We start from the raw sequence: 18,470 nt of genomic DNA on the forward strand, positions 1-18,470 counted from the left end.
TGTTGCAACTGCAGTGCAGTGTGGAATTAATGCCCTAATTAGAGACTTCTTCATCTCTATTAGATATGCCTGACAAGAAATACGGTGAGGTTATTTATCAGCTCATCATTGCTATGGGTGGCAGGAATAGCTGGTTTTGTTCTTTTTCATTGTGCTTTTTTTTCCAAGACATAGTAAATATTTTCAATCCATTTTTGATGGGAATAGATGACCAGAGGAGAGTTTATGTGTGTTATTTGTGTAGATCAGATAGGTTGATGGTGGGTTAATCTAACTGCTTTTTCCCATTTCCCTACATTTAAGAACGATTTTCATGGACGAACTGAACTGTGATTTAAAGCAGGTCATTTTATTCCAATAGCAGGAAGCAACTTCCATAAATGACAACTTTTTTTCTTTTGATAACTCCGGTGAAATACAGAGATGACACCTGTATGAAGCATTATTTTTAGAAAGAGAGACTGGGACACTTCTTCTCCCCTGACTATAGAAATGACATATAAATATCATTTCTTTTACTTTTTCTGTGAGTTTTGTGACTTGTGCCTTGGTGTGTGACTGCGATGTGCATTTTTTGTTGACAGATGCGAATAAGGTATAGAGAGTACTAAATAAAAGCATACCTGGTTCAAATGGGGAGGAATATGCAGGATAACTTGTGCGGGGGTGGAGGGAGGGGGAGAAGGAAGAAAATGAAAAAGTGGATTCACTGTAAACTTACTTCTTCCTGGTCAGTTCATTTGGGAATAAACAGATCTCCATCAAGTATTTTTATAGTGAGTGATGGAAACAAAAAGGAGAAAGTTGAAGCCTGCAAGGTATTTTATACTGCTTATAAGAGTTTCACATACTCAAATAAAAATAAATAAATAATGAATTTATATTATAGACTCTGATTATGGATTGAGTTTATCTATCATAGGTATGAAAACCATAAAATAGGCATTTCTTTTCTGTTTCACAGAAGTTCAGTTATTATTCCTTAAAATTCTCCCTCTTTCACAGTCAGAAATTCCTTTTGGGAATGTTTAAAGAACGGAGTTTTTAGTGGATTTTATTTGGAGTTCTTTTCAAATGATCACTGTGAAAATCATCCTGAGGCATATTCTGATCTCAAGTCACTTTACATGGGATGAAGTCACCCTGTAAAGTTCTTATTGGGCATCGCCTAGTGTGATGCTAGTCACTTTTCAAATATAAAGCCAGCTATTTGTGAAAGAGTCCTATGAAAGCAAATTGCAACTATCTTTAATTTGGTCCTTGCTAATATATTTTCTTCCTATGGTATCTGTGGTAGCTAAAAATTCCAATTTTCATTTTGCCTTAAGCTTCTGGCCACTTTTCTTTGTACCAGAATTTACATTCCCTTAGCTGCTCATGAGTGCAATCCCTAGCCTCTTTGCTGAGTTACTACTTAAATTAGTTGGTTCCACCCTGATTGAATTGGGTTAGAGAGTGACTACATGAGCAGCTTCACTGGCAGCTATGGAGAAGCAGTAACCTGCTTCTGGGGTGTGACTTTTAGCTATAACACACTGAGACTGCTTCCTTTGCAGCTAGCGCAGTTATGGTCAGAAAGCACAGTTAACCATAAGAATATGCAGCACTCCCTCATGCCAATGCAGAAATACAAAAAGAGACTGTATTTACTGCAGAATCACAATGCAACTGTTTTTTTTTTTTTATTGAGCAAACTTCATGGTGCAACTGCAGTAGAATAGGAAGATATATGAAGCTCGTTGTTGCATATAACTATTACAAGCCTCAAGATAGCAAAATATTTGGGGCTATACTTTTGCTTAAACCGTTAAGCACTCTACTGAAACACAGTTCTTAAAGGGAAGCTGGATTATTTGGATTAAAATAATTTTCTATAGTGTGATTGATCCTCCAGCTCCCCATGCTGCTGGGTGGCCCCGTGGAGTCCGTCTTGGCCATGATGGGCCTCACTCCCCTCCCTTCCACCCCGTGCGCTGGGCCTGCTTCTCTGGGGGAAGCCTCTCCCAAGGCCTAGTGCTCCATGAGGCAGAAGAAGGAGGAGGAGCTACTGCTTTGATGTACTCTACTGTCATCTATATGGTTTCCCTCAGCCTTGACTTCCTTGATTTACCAATGACCCCTATCCACTCTTTGTGACGTGGAAAACAGTGCGAGACAAGCAGCTTTGTAGCTGCATCAGAACCTTTTCAGCCATGAATCTTCACTCAGGACTCACAGAATACACATTAGCTAGGGCACTTAAGGACAGACGATTCCCCAGCCCAACCCGCGAGGAGCTGTCCAAACTCTTCTGCTCTGTCTTCCTCCTCACTAACCTTGAGGATGCCAGTGACTACCTGTACTGGGAGGTTGGGATCCATGGCATCATAATAGAGTTCATCAATGAGAAAGGTGTCAAACACACAGCCATGTATTTACCTGAGGTTGCTAACAACTGGGATCAGATCCAGACCATAGACTCCTTGCTCAGGAAAGATGGCTTTAAGGCTCCGATTATCAATGATTTTAGGAAAACAAACTCACCAGGTACTGCAGTGAGATGGTGACAATCAGTTATGCAGAATACATGGCTTCCCGTCAGCATTGTTTCCAGAATGGCACTCTTCATGCACCCCACCTCTAAAATCATTACTCCTTACCCACAGCTTCATGACCAGTCCCACTCCCCAGTTGCTGCCAATGGCTACAACATCACTGGGGCAGGTGCCTCCTCTTCCTGGTCCAGTTACTTCTATTACTGCACCATTTTATAATGCTAACTTCTGTTGCCAAGAAAAAAAAAAGTGGTTGGCACAATAGAAGGAAAGGAAGCCATCCACAGGGATCTTGACAGGCTGGAAAGGTGGGCCCGGGTGAACCTAATGAGGTTCAACACTGCCAAGGGTAAGGTGTTGCACTTGGACCAGAAGAATCCCAGACATATCATATATACAGATTGGGAGAAGAGGTCCTTGAGTGCAGCTCTGCAGAGAAAGATCTGGGTGTCATGGTGGATGAGAAACTTAACATGAGCCAGCAGTGTGCTCATGCAGCTTGGCAGGCCAATGCTATCCTGGGCTCCATTGGAAGAGGGGTGGCCAGCAGGGACAGGGAGGTGATTGTCCCTCTCTACTCTGCCCTCATGAGGCCCCATCGGGAGTACTGTGTCCAGATCTGGGGGCGCCAACACAGGAAAGATGTTGAACTGTTGGAGAGGGTTCAGAGGAGGGTGATGATTAGAGGGCTGGAGCACCTCCCCTACAAAGAGAGGCTGAGGGAGCTGGGTTTGTTCAGCCTAGAGAAGAGAAAGTTGCGGGGGAACCTCATTGCAGCCTTCCAGTACCTGAAGGGAGAATACAAACAGGAGGGGAATCAACTTTTTAAAAGGGTAGACAATGGCAGGACAAGGGGGAATGTATTAAAACTAAAGGAAGGAAGGTTTAGATTAGATATTAGGCAGAAGTTCTTTACAGAGAGAATGGTGAGGTGCTGGAATGGGCTGCCCAGAGAGGTAGTGGATGCCCTATCCCTTGGGTGTTCAAGGCCAGATTGGATGTGGCCCTGGGCAACCTTTTGTAGATCCAGGCCTGGAGGCTGGTGGGCCTACCTGTGGCAGTGAGGGTGGAACTCTATGATCCTTGGGGTCACTTCCAAACCATGCCATTCTATGAGCACATAAAAACTTGAAGAAATTGAGGAGAAGTAGAACCCTATGAAGCAGAAGGAAGTGTCCTCACTAGTAAAGACAGGGTGATAAAATGTTATGTTTGACATAAAACATGTTTTCTGGTAGCACCTGTGATGATCATTAGTTATGTAACCTCATAATGCAAAATCATAGTGTGTTGTGAGCATGGCAAATCTGTTAACTGTTTTATTTAGACTAACATGCTTTTATTCATATTTAAAGATGGTAGATATGCAGACAGAATAGGTTAGTTCTTTCTTTGTTCTGCCTCAATAACAGGTCTATTGCTTTTTTGCCTAAGGAGTTGGAGAATAGTCTTGATCATTTGACTTATATCTTCAGCTTATCTATGCAGTGCAACACATTTCTGCGTCTTGGTTATTAAGAACAGCCATAAAAATCCATTTTAAATAGTGACTTAAGAAATGCATCCTTGTCAATAAACATGAATTTGTAGTCTTAGTCATCTTTGAAGATTAAAATATATGGTTGCATAACATAACATAGTATTAATTATTCAGTCTAAGTGCTCTATTCTGATATTTTTTGTACTTATACACACGTTTTCTTTTCCTAGGTACCTTTTTAATGCTGAAATGGGCATACTAATTGTGAACCATGCGGTAAGAAGCTCCTTCTAAAATATGCAGTAACTTATTTACTGGAATTTAACAGGCTGTGTACTTTAAAGCTTCTTTTGCCTGTAATCACGTGAACAAAGCTTGCAAGTCATATTTCCAGCTCAAGATTCAGCACAGTAACAGAAGCACTGAAGCAGCCCCCACCATTAGGCAAGGTACAGAAAGGAGCTGGTGACCTGTGATGGGACGAGAGACCTCGCTTACCAGGATTTGCTCACGGTTATGCTTCTGGCAACTGACATTTCCATTTTACTCAAAGCTTCTACATCTGTGTCATCAGACAAAGCCCCATGAGTGGTGGCAGAGCAAACTGTAGCCTTCATTTTCAAGTTCGAAGAGAAAAAAATATTTATATGTCTAAATCCCAGAACCTGCTGTTCAGAGGTCACTCTTTGTCACCCACTGCTTTAAACTATTAAGGTTTCCAAAAGCTCTATAAAGAAACAGGACATTGTTTGGGGCAGAAAAAGTCCTATTGTTTTCATTTTGTTTAGTTTCTTTTTTATTGTATCATCTGATTTTTGTCCTACCAGAGGAACACGGAAGATGGGATGTCTCTGTCATTGCTTACAACGAATGACTGCTTAAAGAGACTGCAAGACAAATCTTTGGTCCTCCTTATAATTGTTATAAACTGAAGGAGAATGTCTTTCAATTCAATAGGATTTCAGAGTTTATTTTGTAAGGAAAACTATTGACTGCTCCTTTACCATTTTATCACACTTCCAACTCAGGTTTTTTTATGTTCTTTTGATTACAAATCAAGGCAAATGTTTAAATATGTGTTTTAATGTTGCACTGTTTTTAATTTCTGTTCTAGAAATGTTTTCCTGAATCAGACCCTTGAATTTAGTGACAATTAGTACAATGACAATTACACTAATGACAATTACACAGTTTCCAGAAACGCATTGTCATAAGTAAGACTGCTGTGTACCAAGATGTGTGAATGTAAATGTTAAGGGGGAACACGAGTAATGACATATTCTCCATTCACAGAGGAAGCACTAAGAAGTCAAGGTTATTCAACAGAAATGAATACATGGAGCCTGAAAAGGTATTTATTTTTCCAAACTGCAAGAGGATCTCAGAAACAATGATAACATAGAAAGAAAAATCTAAAGAAATGACTTAATTTTCTTCAAAAAGTAATTGGCAGTGATAAAAAAAAGGGTGTTTCATAATGAAGAAAATCTTCAGGCAGGGTTGAAGCCAGTTGTCTGATACAGTGTTTAGGGTAGACTGAAAGAATCATTTCAGGGCTGTTCTTCGCTGCTGTTTCAGAAGTGTGTAGGGCATTTCATCTCTCCCAGTGGCCCTACTTGTAAAGAAAGACAATAATGCCCACTTCTGTTGGCTGTTGGGCAATCTTTAGGTGTTTTACAGTGCAACAGAGAAGTGTTTCATAGTATACCTGAAAATCGTCCACTGCCAGTTATCATTGCTTTTGAGATAAAAGACAGTTTGGGCTACACATCTTTGAAAGAGCTGGTTCCTTGAGGCGGTGGTGGCAACTTTAAGGTTTTGGGGGGTGTTTGGGATTTTTCGGGTTTTTTTTTTTTTAATTGGTGGACTGATTTCTGGTATAACCTCTTGAATATAGAGGTCTCTGGAGACTGACAGAAGGGAGAGTTGCTGTGAATAAAAAAACCTCTTTTAGTAGAGCACAATTTTGTCGTCCTCACAAAAACATACTTAGCATTAGCATGGCATGTTTTGCACTTCAGCTACCAAACTTTCAAGGATAACTTTGGCTAACTTCTTGAGGCTCTTCATGAATCTCCTGTAGAGAATTTTGGTGACAGATCTGTCGCCATATGGCCATACATATTTTGTGTTACATGAAAGGAAATCAGCAGGAAGTTAGTGGAACTTGTAGAAAACCTATATAAAAGTAAAATACGACAAGAAAAATGTCTATCCACAGATTATACTGGGAGTACTAATGATGTCTATTCTGACCATAGGCATGGAGAGTGCTCAGGATGGTGTGTGTCCCCCTCTCCATGTTGGCAGCCTTTAGCTCTGCTCAACAGGTCTGCCGACAGCCTGGTTTGCCTAACCCATCTGTTTTAGCAAGAGGTGATCTCAGGGCTGTCCTTGGACATGTGACATCATTGCCAGAAAGGGGAGTGGTTGGTTGTCACTGCAGAGCTATGAAAGGAGACTGTGAGAACCTGAGATTTTTTCTCTTGTATATCCTAAATCATGCTCTCACAACCAGCCTTGAAATGTGTTCTGTCCTGGAACACAGATCCAAGTTCATAAAGATAGAGACATAAAACAATTTTAATTTCTATTCAAAATTTTCAACATTTAGTGTAGGTGTGGTGGTTTGACCCTGGCTGGAGCCTAGATGCTCACCAAAGTTTCTCTATCACTCACCTTTTCAGATGGACAGGGGAGAAAATATATATTGAGAGGCTTAGGAGTTGGGATAAGGACAGGGAGAGATCATTCCACAATTATTGCCACGGGCAAAACAGACTCAATGGAGTAAAGGAAAGAAAAGTCTCTAATTTATTACACTGCACTGCACACCCAGTGACATCAGAGTCGGATAATGAGAAGTGTGACCAGATCTTAAAGCACCTTTCCCCAACCTTTCCTTCTTAGCAGACTGCACTTTAGTCATGATTTTGCTCCCTTCTTCCCCCCTCATTGTGGCACAGGGAGGGGCAGGGAATGAGGGAAAGGGGGTTTTGGTCAGTTCATAACAAGTTGTTTTCCTTCTTAGCCAGGGGTGTGTGGAGGGGTGGAATTCCTCACACCCTTCCCTTGCTGCAGCGTGGGGTCCCACCTACAGGAGACAGTCCTCCATGAACTTCTTCATGAGTCCTTTCCCATGGGGCTTCAGCTAATCACCAGCCACCCCGCTGTGGGTCACTTCTATGGGGTGCAGTCATAAATCATAGAATGTCTCTCAGTCTTTCAGGCCAAGACTGCTCCAGACTGGTCCTCCACAGAGTCACAAGCCTTCCCCCCACCCACAAACCTTCTCTGGCATGGATTGCTCATCTCTGTGTCTCTGTCTCTCTCCATGGGCTGCAAGTGCAGGCAGAGGCTTGCTCCAACATGGATCACAGCAACTTCTGTATGTCTCCACCTGCTCCAGTATGGGGCCTCTCCATGGGCTGCAGGTGGGGTCTCGGCCTTTTCCATGGGCTGTGGTGGGACACCTGTTCCACCGTGATCTTCTCCATGGGCTGCAGGGGCACCTTTCTTTCCAGCACCTGGTGGGGAGCCTCCTACCTCATCCCCTTCACTGGCCTTGGTTTTGGCACGGTTTCTTACATCTTCTCACTCCCTTCTCAGGTGGCAAAAAGCAGTTGCATGCATTTTTTTCTCCTAAATGTGATTCCCAGAGGTGCTGTGACCATCGCTGATGGGCTCGGCCTTGGTCAACAGCGACTTCGGCCTTGAGCCGGTTGGTGTTTGCTCTCTGGGGCCTGCAGAGAGCTTCTGGCTGCTTCTTGCAGAAGCCAACCCTGCAGCCCCCCTTCTCCACCAGAACCTGGCCAGACAAAACTACAACAGTAGGAAAGACAATCAACTAATGAAGTACACAATCAAAATTATATATCAGAACACCAAAATTAAGGATTTAACATTTTGCTTTTTAGATTAGCAGTGAAGGGATGAAGGTGCCTCTTACCTGCTGCTTTGCCAGTGGTAGGAACCAGCTCGCAGCTGAAGGACAGGTGTATGAAACTCCCATTATATCACTGACACATGCTCACCAGATGCCACCAACAATATTGGGCCCTACTAAAAATAAAAAAAAGCCTCATAATTATTATATGATAAAAAGGGATGTGTTAGGATTGTTGGCAAATTGAAGATTAAAATAGAGATTAAGTCTTGAGAATAACCTTTCATTTATTATCTGGCTTTAATTAAGTACAGAGTTGTTCAGATAAATAGGGGCGTTTTTGGGGCTTATGTTTTAATTGTGAAAATGGGCTAATTTGTGTATAGTTTATTCATGTTGCTATTTCAAGCTACTTTAATTGCAGTACTTACGTAAGTTCAGGAAGCAGAATTTCATTCCATCTGGTGATTACTTATTTACTTACATTAATCACACAGTCAGAAAACATAGAATTAAAAAAATAACTACTGAAAACTTGATTGAACATACTAGAGAAATTAATGTGACTCAACGTGTCCATATGGAGTCTGAAAATTTCAAAACATTTCAAAAATTAATGTAGGAAACAAACAGGGAGCTACAAATACTGTAATTTTCCCAAGAAACCTATTTTTCTTACTATTATTTCAACTGGCTTATGTATCAAGAGTAGATGTATATAAAACTACCTTTGGAACTATATATGATTTTTTAAAAAAATTAATTAATGTATTATATGTATTTACTGAGATAGAAGCTACTTACTTTCACTCCATTGTGAATGTCTAACCCAAGTTATATACTTGGGGAGACCTCATCTTCGGGATTGAAAATGTTTCCATTTGTCTGTATTAGTTCTTACAGGAAAAAATTTTGAGACTTAAGCAGATGCATGACTCACCTGAAGAAGAGGTATGTTAAAGCATTTACAAGTTGGGCACTTTGTAGGTGTCACAATTTTGTGTGGCTGGATTCTGGTGGAGAAGAGGGGCTGCAGAGATGGCTTCTGCAAGAAGCAGCTGGAGGCTCTCTCTGCAGGCCCCAGGGAGAAAACATGGGCTGATTCAAGGCCAGAGCTGTTGCTGACCATGGCCAGGCCAATCGGTGATCGTCACAGCACCTCTGGGAATCACATTTAGGAGAAAAAAACCTGCAAGCACCTGCATTTTACCACCAGAGAAGGGAGTGAGAAGATGTAAGAAACTGTGCAGACACCAAGGCCGGGGAATGGGTGGGAGGAGGCGCCCCAGTTGCTGGAGAGAAAGATGCCCCTGCAACCAGTGGAGAAACCCATGGTGGAGCAGGTTTTCCCCCACAGCCCATGGAAAAGGCCAAGACCCCACCTGCAGCCCGTGGAGAGGCTCCACAATGGAGCAGGTGGAGACATACAGAAGATGCTGTGACTTGCATTGGAGCAAGCCTCTGCCAGCACTTTCAGTCCATGGAGAGAGAGAGAGAGAGAGAGAGAGAGAGAGAGAGAGAGAGAGAGAGAGAGAGAGAGAGAGAGAGAGAGAGATGAGCGACAGAGACATCAATGCTGGAGCAGGTTTGCTGGAGGTGAGGGTTGTGACCCCATGGAGGACTAGGACTGAGAGACTGAGAGACATCATGATTTATGACTGCCCACCATAGCAGTGACCCACGCTGGGGCAGCTGGTGAAGAGCTAAAGCCCTGTGGGAAAGGACTCACAGTGGAGAAGTTCATGAAGGAGTGTCTCCCGTGGGTGGGACCCCATGGTGCAACAGAGGAAGGGTGTGTGGAATGAACGCCCCCCTGGCCAAGAAGGAAACCGATTTATGAAGAACTGACAGAAACCCCTATTTCCCTATTCCCTGCCCCTCCTCATGCTACAATGGGCAGGGGGAAGAAGGTACTGAAATCATGACTAATGTGATGTCTGCTAAGAAGTGAGGGGTGGGGGGGAGGTGCTTTAAGATTGGGTCATGCTTCTCATTATCTGCCTCTGGTTTCACTGTGTGTATAGTGTAATAAATTAGATAGTTTTCTTTTCTTTACTATGTGATGAGTCTGTTTTGCTAATGATCTCTCCCTGTCCTTAACTCCAGTGTGTATTTTCTCCCCTGAAAAGGGGAGTGATAGACCAACTTTGGTGAGCATCTGGCCTCCAACCAGGGCTAAACCACCACACCAGGTCATGAGTCTTAACATTCTGATACTTTTAAAATCCACTAAGGTGACCTACAGACCATTATCCTCAAGCAGATTAATTACTCAGGAGCCTTTCCTAAGTCAACAGTAAATCTGCAAGTGGATCTCTATACCATGTGACACGACAATCCTGTCTCCTGTCCCAGACATGGAAGCCATTTTGTATTCTTAATAATTTAGTTTGCCTCTAATATACTGAAGTTTAGAGTGATTTATACTGGCACAATGTACCAGATTTCATCACAAAAAATAGGTAGTTTTGCTGTATTGTTATGGATGTTTAGACTATGCAAACAGGTTGCAGTGCTATTCTTTTAAAACTCCAGTGGTATGTGAATGTGCACATGTGCACAGCAGATCACTAGTTACTGCAATAAAGGCAGTGTCTGCTTCTGCTATATATTTTCCCAACTGATACGCTCTTTTTTTTTTATGTTGTCATATGGTATAACACTTTTACTAGTTGACTCCTCCCACTTTTCTTCAAACCACATCCTGATTTTTGGCCTCAGAAACCAAGCATATGCACAACTTGCAGAACAACACATGATATTGTTTCTGTATAACATCATACCAGCTGGGATATAAATTCTTACAGACAATTTTATGTGAATGAAAAATACCTACATTAAGACATTTTCCATAGTTGTGCAATACATACCACAGTAGAGCATATGGTCTAGAGTCACAGATCCTCACTTAGAACTAAAACAAAGCCTGAGGTCAGACCTCAGATCTTTAGACGATGTAATTTTGAATAGATCATTCTAATTTCTCCCTCTTCTTCCTTTTTCTATTCTGTTTTGAATTTCTGAAACTGAACATCAGCTAGTTTGCCGGTATGCTGAAGACCCTTAAATTTTATCTGTTTGCTTATTATGTGTCAAGTCAAATAAAATTATTTTTTAACTAAAGTGAAATTTTAACTTGTATCGTGATTTGAAGATATACCAATAGGAAGAATTCATCAATTTTAGGCAATTTATTTCAACATTTATTTTCATCATTAGACTTTTTTTTTAATTTGTCAGCCTTCAGTTTCCAGTTTCTTTGTTTTTTCCTTTTGGGGAATGTTGTGAGGAAGCTGGGGTTGTTGTTATGTTATTATACCTTCAAGATAAAGAATCTTTGCATATAAGGGTTTTCTCCCATGATCTATAAACTTTAATCAAGTCACCCTCAGCCTTCTTTTTGATAATCTGACAGATTGAGTTTATGCTTTCACAGCAAATAATTTTATCCTGCTGTCAAATTAATTTTGAATGCAATTTTGTGAACTCTCCATTTTTTTCCACCATTCCCATTAAAATATGGACAGCAGATCTATGGGAGTTATTCCAACAATTGCATCAGGATTCAAGGATTACATTAACTCTGTTCATGCAGCTTCACAGTGGGAGCTCATGTCGAGTTGCTGGTCCACTATGGCCCATAAATCCTTGCAGAGGCAGAGTCAAGGCATTCCAAGACACCGTACCCCATTTTTTTTCAGGTGGAATTCCTTTGTATTGATGTATACCTTTGCATTAATTTCTCCTAAAATTCTCATTTTTTTAATGGGCCTAGCTTGTCAAGGGATCTCTTCCTTGATCTCATCATTATGTGCTACTCAAGTAATCTTTTTGTCGTCCTTATATCCTTAACATGGTAATTTCTACACGCACCTCCAGATCACCAATGGGAATATTGAATAGCATTGGGCCTAGTGCTGATCCCTGCTGGGTACCATTAGAAACAATTCAGTAATAATTTTCTTTTTAAGGTACCTTTTTATGATCTATTGAACATTGGTGCTATTTAGCAGCTTTTTTTTTCTTAATAAAAGCATCATGCAGCAATACAGCCTTTAATTATGCATGTACAAATTAAATCAACAGACAATAAATAAGCGCCCCATAGGTGAAAAAAGATGGTTGACCGTGTAGTGAGAACAAAACTTCCAGGATTAATATTCTTCAATTTTCTCTGCACATATAACTTCATTTCACCTTTTCAAAACATTTCATATATAAATAATACCGTTCGTGTTTCAGAACTGGAGGGATTCTGATTTGCCTGACATATCTATCTTAAAATGTGTAGGGGCTTTCTGAATTTATTGAAATCGCCTTTGGGAAGCTTACAGAACTGATGCCAGACACTGGTGCATGCACTTTCTTCAGTCGTTTTTAACACATTTTGCTAACAGTTTATCTCTGAGATTGGGTCACGTATACTCTATAATTTGCCATAAAACATAAAATTCATAAAATTGGAAAAAAGATTCTTAACTATTTCTTAATCCATGCTTTGGCAGACATACCTTGTATTCATTTCTGTCTGTAAAAGAGATAGCATTGCATCTGTTATATTGACAGATAAATGTACATCCATAATCCTCTCAAAACTTTATTAGTGTCATAGCTCCCTTCCTACCCACCACTCAGTGTTTAAGGGAACTTGGTGACATGCTTTAAAAGTGTTTGAGTTTTTCCAAGTAAAGGGAAAGAAGGGGATGAACTTTGAGAGAAGGAGACTAATTTAAAATATCTCCTTTTCTTTATTTGGACCCTCTCCCTTTCAGAAGAACATTCGGGTGAAGTTTGTTAAGAAGAAGTTTCCAAGTAGTTGATTCTTTTTTAAACAAATCTAAGGCTTTTGGATTTATTGGACTTTTCTGTTTATGTATAGGTTGAATATCGCAGCTAATAGCACAGTAATAATTACATGTCATTCTCTTTATCCTCTTTGTGCACTGCCAATCGGCAAAGGTGTCTCATTTCACACATCATTTGCAACGTCCTATGGTAATACTGCGTATTTTGGGGAATAACTCTTGAATGTAGTCATTAATCTCCATTTTGAGATGTGTAGTTCCACATTCTGGACCCAGTTCTGTAATTATTCGAAGCACACAGTTCTTGCTGAAGTCAATGGGCTAGCAAGCCTATGCTAAGTTCCCAAGAGAAAGAGTTACAGGTAACTTTAAACTAAACTACAGGACTGTAAGATTTCCCAGTCTTGTAGCCAGGCCATGCTGTCCACAGCCCAGTGTAGGGAAGCAAGTTACTCTATTTGATCACAACTAATGACCCACAGGGTCACTGCAACAGGTGGGAATCAGAGTTCAGGGAGCATTCTGGACAGTTTTCCCACATTGTGGAATGAAAGCAAGCTGTTCTGCAGGTACTATTCCATTCAAGACAGATAGGACAAATGAACACTGTTAATGCCTATGGAGGCAAAGCAGCCACAAGTCAACAGTGATCCAAACCTAACTTCAACACAGAAACAGCTTGTGAAATTGAAAATCAGGAATGAAATAAAAAGTACTATACATTTCTGAGAAATCTTATCAACCCTGGCAGAGATATTTATTGCTCACTGATGGCTGAGAATCTCTCCTTGCCCAGGGACTAGTTGAGAGTTACTAATGGAGTAAAAATGTAGGGTGAGCAGAGAATGACAGTCTATGGCTGATTACTCTGATGTCACGCTTTGGGAACAGCAGCCAGAAATGTGCAACTCATTCTGCCTTTAGAATCAAAGGCACCTAATTACAATCTCATTTTGTTAAAATACAGTGCTAATGACTTGCTTGTGCGGTAGCTGGATTCCATACCAACTGCCACATAAGCTAAGTTTTTCCAGTTTCACAATCCTGACAGTTAGCAGTATCTGACTGCCTGTGCATAAATATTTGCCAATTGTTGCTGTGTGTCACTGGAGAGGAGAGATGCAGCAGTTTCCACTAGGCAGTGAAAGCAAGAAGACTCACTTGCAGATAAACTTTGTGCTAAGATGTTCTACCTCACTTGGCAAGAAGAGCTATTTTGAGTCATGCATAACAACTGGTCTTTTAAAAATCCAACCATTGTTGCTTAGCTCAGATTATTCTGTGGTACATCAACAGAGGTTAAGCCCTGTTCTTTCCCATAATGTTCTCCTCCCAGCTCTTTTTAATTTTTGTAATCTTTTTATACCTAGGTTGCTTCTGCATGTTCGATGTAAGTTAGGTACATCATAATCTAAAAGTTTATTATGAAATATATTTATACACATATTTTCAGAGCTCTCACTATTTGAGAAATCTTATTACAGGTTAAGGGTTGGTTACTTGTATTATCTTCCAAAAATCCTGCTGACAGCCATCACACTTAAATATCAAGGGTACCTTGTTCTGTTCCCTACATATACCTTTCCTTCAACAGATCCCAAATTAAGCACGTGTGTGGGTGACATGCATTGACATTTGCTATTATTTGATCTTACTCCATAAAATCCTCTTCAGCAAATTCTGCATATTTTAATCTGTTAATTATAGCAAAGTCTATAGTATTAAATATTTATCTGTAAGGAGTTCTCTGAAAATACAGAAATGAGGATAGCTTTCTAAGTAACTGTTTTGGCACAACAAGGACAAACTTTATACCATCACATTTTTCACATGGCATTAGATGGCTTCAGAATTTGATATGTTTGGTTTTCTCCTACATGTCTGATGCAATCTCTTACATGTGTAATTCTATTTCTGAGTATGTTCTCTCTTCCAATGTGAATTGCAATAATTCTTTCACTGTGGCCAGTGCTGCGACACTGCCAATCCCTCTAAATCTATGTAACTGGCATTTTCTCCAAGTGCATAGCTCTTGTCTCCCCAGGTTCCTGCCAGTTGTTTTCAATAGCCTTTCGTATGAAGTAGTGTTACTATAAGCTGTTGTTGTCAAAAATCCGATAGGATCTTAAAGAAAGCAATGTGTGTATCAAGCTATTCACACTCAAGTGGTATTCAGAGTCTATCAAGAGGAGAACAAGGTCTGTAATTATTATTTTTAAGAAGCATGAAGGGCAGCCAGAAGAGTTGAAGTAGGAACCCTTCCAAGTACATATCCTGAAGAAGCAAAAGGGGCAGCAATAAAACTAAACTTACCCCTGTAAAGAGAAAGACTGTTGGAAGGATGGACTCATTAGCTAGGTGCTGGGGGCCAAGTCATTCTCTAGTTCCTTCTCATTACTTTTAGGCCATGACTGTGTTCTAACAATATCCCAGATCAGAACGCTACCTGGGAATATTAGTGAGCTGAAAAAGAAACCAGTAAAACAGTTATGGTCCCAATGTCAGTATGAAAATCAGGACCATGATCTTTTAACTGCTCCAGTAAAAACTTATGTCAGTTGTAATTTCTGCTTCTGGGAGATGCCCAGCATTCAAAGAGCTCTCCATAAGTTCACATTCAGTTTTGCTGGATTAAAAAAATCAGGAAAAAGTTCTGATGAGCCTGGTTTCCATAGGTCGCTTGGGGAGAGATAGTAAAGAAATCAACCCACACACTAGTCACTGCTAGGTCCTGATTGGATGCAGGTTTAATTGTACAAGTTGGCACCAGTCCTTGAGTATTTTGCCAGCTGTTTGTAGTCAGTGTATTGGGTATCATTGCTGTCCCCTCATTTCCTAACCCTCTAGAAAACAGTATGCTGCTCACTTCTTTCTGCTAGGCAGCAGAATGATTCTCTAGCCTCTGTCCTCGGGAGCAGTGCAGCAGAACAAGGGTAAATTATAACAGACTGCCACTCTTATGTCTCCCAGCATTACAAATTAAAACAAGAATATGAAAAACCCATATGACTTCATCCTTCAGACCACAAGTGAAGCTGAGTCAGCAAGTGGTGAATAAAAGTACATGCATTTACAGTGAATGAGCAATTATTTCTTTTTCATGAAATGTTTGTAGCTAATCAACTCAAATAGCTGCCTATCTAATAAATACAAGCTGCATACAATCCTGCCAAAAAAGTATACTTGGATGGTATATTTGGCAGTGCTGAACAACTCTCAAAGCATATTAGATGTTCACGGTTTGAGTCAATAGGCTAAGATCTGAGTAAGATTAAAAAAATATATTTTGATCTTTATTTCATAGTGTATGCTGCTTTTATTCATATCCATTGTCTTGAATCCATTTCAGTTTCAAATTCACAGAAATCCAGCAACTATATTTGTATATGTAAGTGAAAGTCTAAGTACAACCTCTGAGTATTTTTGTGTTGTTTATTGTGTAAATGAGCATCCATTTGACACACTTCACTAAAGTGTCAATATATATTAAATATCAATATATATTTCTTACATGATTTAAAAAAAAATATGTAATGTGCTAAAGACTCTATGATTAAGGAGATTATACTTTCAAAGGAGATATTAAGGAGAGTATAATTATAATAACCTTTTCTCTCATTTGATATTGATTACTTTTTCTTACCTTTGAATACATACCACAGACTTCTTAAACTCCTAATGCCATTACTTTAATCACTTCATACTGCTCCGTCTTATCCTTCCCCCCAGGACCTTTAGAGAGGTGCAGGTAGCCAGACACAAAGGTTCAGGGAGCAAAGCTGGGAACAGTAAATTCTATTGACATTAACTTCTCATGAATTTCAGCGCACAGGCTTATCCATGTAACTCTCATTAAAATTAATAGGAATCATGTGACTCTACCCTGCATATTGAGAAGTTTCCTTAGTGTACTAAAGAATCTGCATCTAGTTTCTGAGACCCTAAACAAAGTGATGAGGGTGCAGTGACAATATATCATTTAAATGTCACATTCATTTATTGTATTATAGCGCTTTGAAGAAACATCTATAAAAGCAACCTTTGCATCAGAAGTCAAAAGTCCCGGGGAAAGTTTAATTTATATTGCAAATTTGGTATGGTTTTCATCATAATGATAAAACAGACTACTGTATTTGCTATTTATCCTCTAACTATACAATTTTTAACTTAAATAGCCAGAAGGAATGCAATAAATGAAACATTTTTCAGAACAGTGTTTTAAGCTTGGTCTTACTTTTTAATCATTTAAACTTTCCTTAAATGACAGCCTATTAATAGGGCATTAATATAAACATTATTTTAAAATGAGATTTCAAGACAAGGTTAGACTTGAATAAGCTACAGTAAGCATAGGCAGAAGCTGATGAGATGACTTTCAAAGAAATAATGCTATAAACAATATTTATGATGTTATGCCCAAACAATTTGAAAACAAAGGCTATAATTTACCTTTGAATTATATATATGTATATTTCTATGTCAATATTTAGAAGTCCACTGATTTAATAGGAAGCTATATAAGCATGAGGACATGTGCAGATGATATAGTGGAATAAATGAATGCTCTGAGTGTCTAAGTGGCACACAGAGACTCTCAAGATATTCCAAATGCTCTCTGCATTTGTAGAATATCCCAATCCCTTTCCTTCTTCCTCTTCCTTCTCCTTCACCTCACGGTGTCTTCTGCCTTTGCGCACTACCCACAAGTAGCACTTGTCAAGCTGTGAATTTCCTCAGGTTTCACTGATCTCTAGGAAAGCTCTCCAGTTGAATCCTCTTCAGGAAAGCTGTCTCATTTATTAGGAAGAAGTAAGAAACTGTTTCATAAATTTATGCTACAAGACAGGCTGAAAAAGATAATCAACATTTTTCCAGTAAGGTATAGGAGTCACAGTGTTGACCTTTGGGAAATTTAAATTCAGTGCCATCATTTTTGCTCATACAACATGTCACCAAATGTAAAGAAGTTCATAAGGATGAAGGTCCACCAGTGTCAAGCTGCGTACTGTCCTCATAAAAGTTGTAATAGGCTACAACTGCCTGATAAAATTAAGAATATTTATTCTAAGACTTTTATTCAAGTTTCCCAAAATATCTTACAGATACTAATTACATAACTTCAGCCCTCTTGTATGGTAAAAATAGATAAGTAGGTAGATAAACAGGGACCATTTGCCTTCTGTTGTAATAATTTTGTCTGGATTTGGTGTGGGTGGCATAACAGAAAGAACAGCTTCACAGATCTCTTAGTGTATAGAAAAAAAATACTGTGTTTTGTTGCAGGAAGTGAAAGCTGTGGTATTCAACAGAAACTTCAGAGGAAACTTCTGCACGAACAGATGCAATTTATGTTAAATCAGAGTTGAGATGTGTCTTGGCCATAAAATCTCTTTCACACAATACTAGCTCTTTCTTAGTAGCCAAAATAAAATATTATTTTTTTTCTCATTTTACAGATAACATCAGCAACTATATAGAACTTACTGAACCAGGTTGTTTTGACTCAGGAAATGCTATCACTTCTTACCTTGTATATCGATAGGTTTGTATTCTTCCATAGTTTAATGGGCTGAATATAGGATTAACTGCTATGAACTTCTGCTATCTCCGTCACTGATATGAAATACACCCTTGCCTATTTCTGTTTCCTTGCCTCTGTTTCGTCATTGCCACAAACAGCATGTACATGTTGGTTTATCAGTGGTACTGAGAAGTGCAGCTAATGTTCTCATAGTACTTTGATTAGAGAATAACAGAATAACAGA

General features: G+C 39.6%; 1 pseudogene across 1 annotated transcript; it reads left to right on the plus strand.

Annotated features, from left to right (window-relative positions):
* The first annotated feature begins 584 nt into the window (after window positions 1-584).
* On the plus strand, window positions 585-2,653 carry LOC311189007 (AMMECR1-like protein; annotated as a pseudogene). Its single transcript has 2 exons — window positions 585-595; window positions 2,030-2,653. The product of its transcript is annotated as an AMMECR1-like protein (transcript).
* The last annotated feature ends 15,817 nt before the right edge of the window (window positions 2,654-18,470 follow it).

The sequence above is a fragment of the Gallinula chloropus genome (genome assembly GCF_964237585.1).
Source record: "Gallinula chloropus genome assembly, chromosome: 2".
NCBI classification, from domain to species: Eukaryota; Metazoa; Chordata; class Aves; order Gruiformes; family Rallidae; genus Gallinula; species Gallinula chloropus.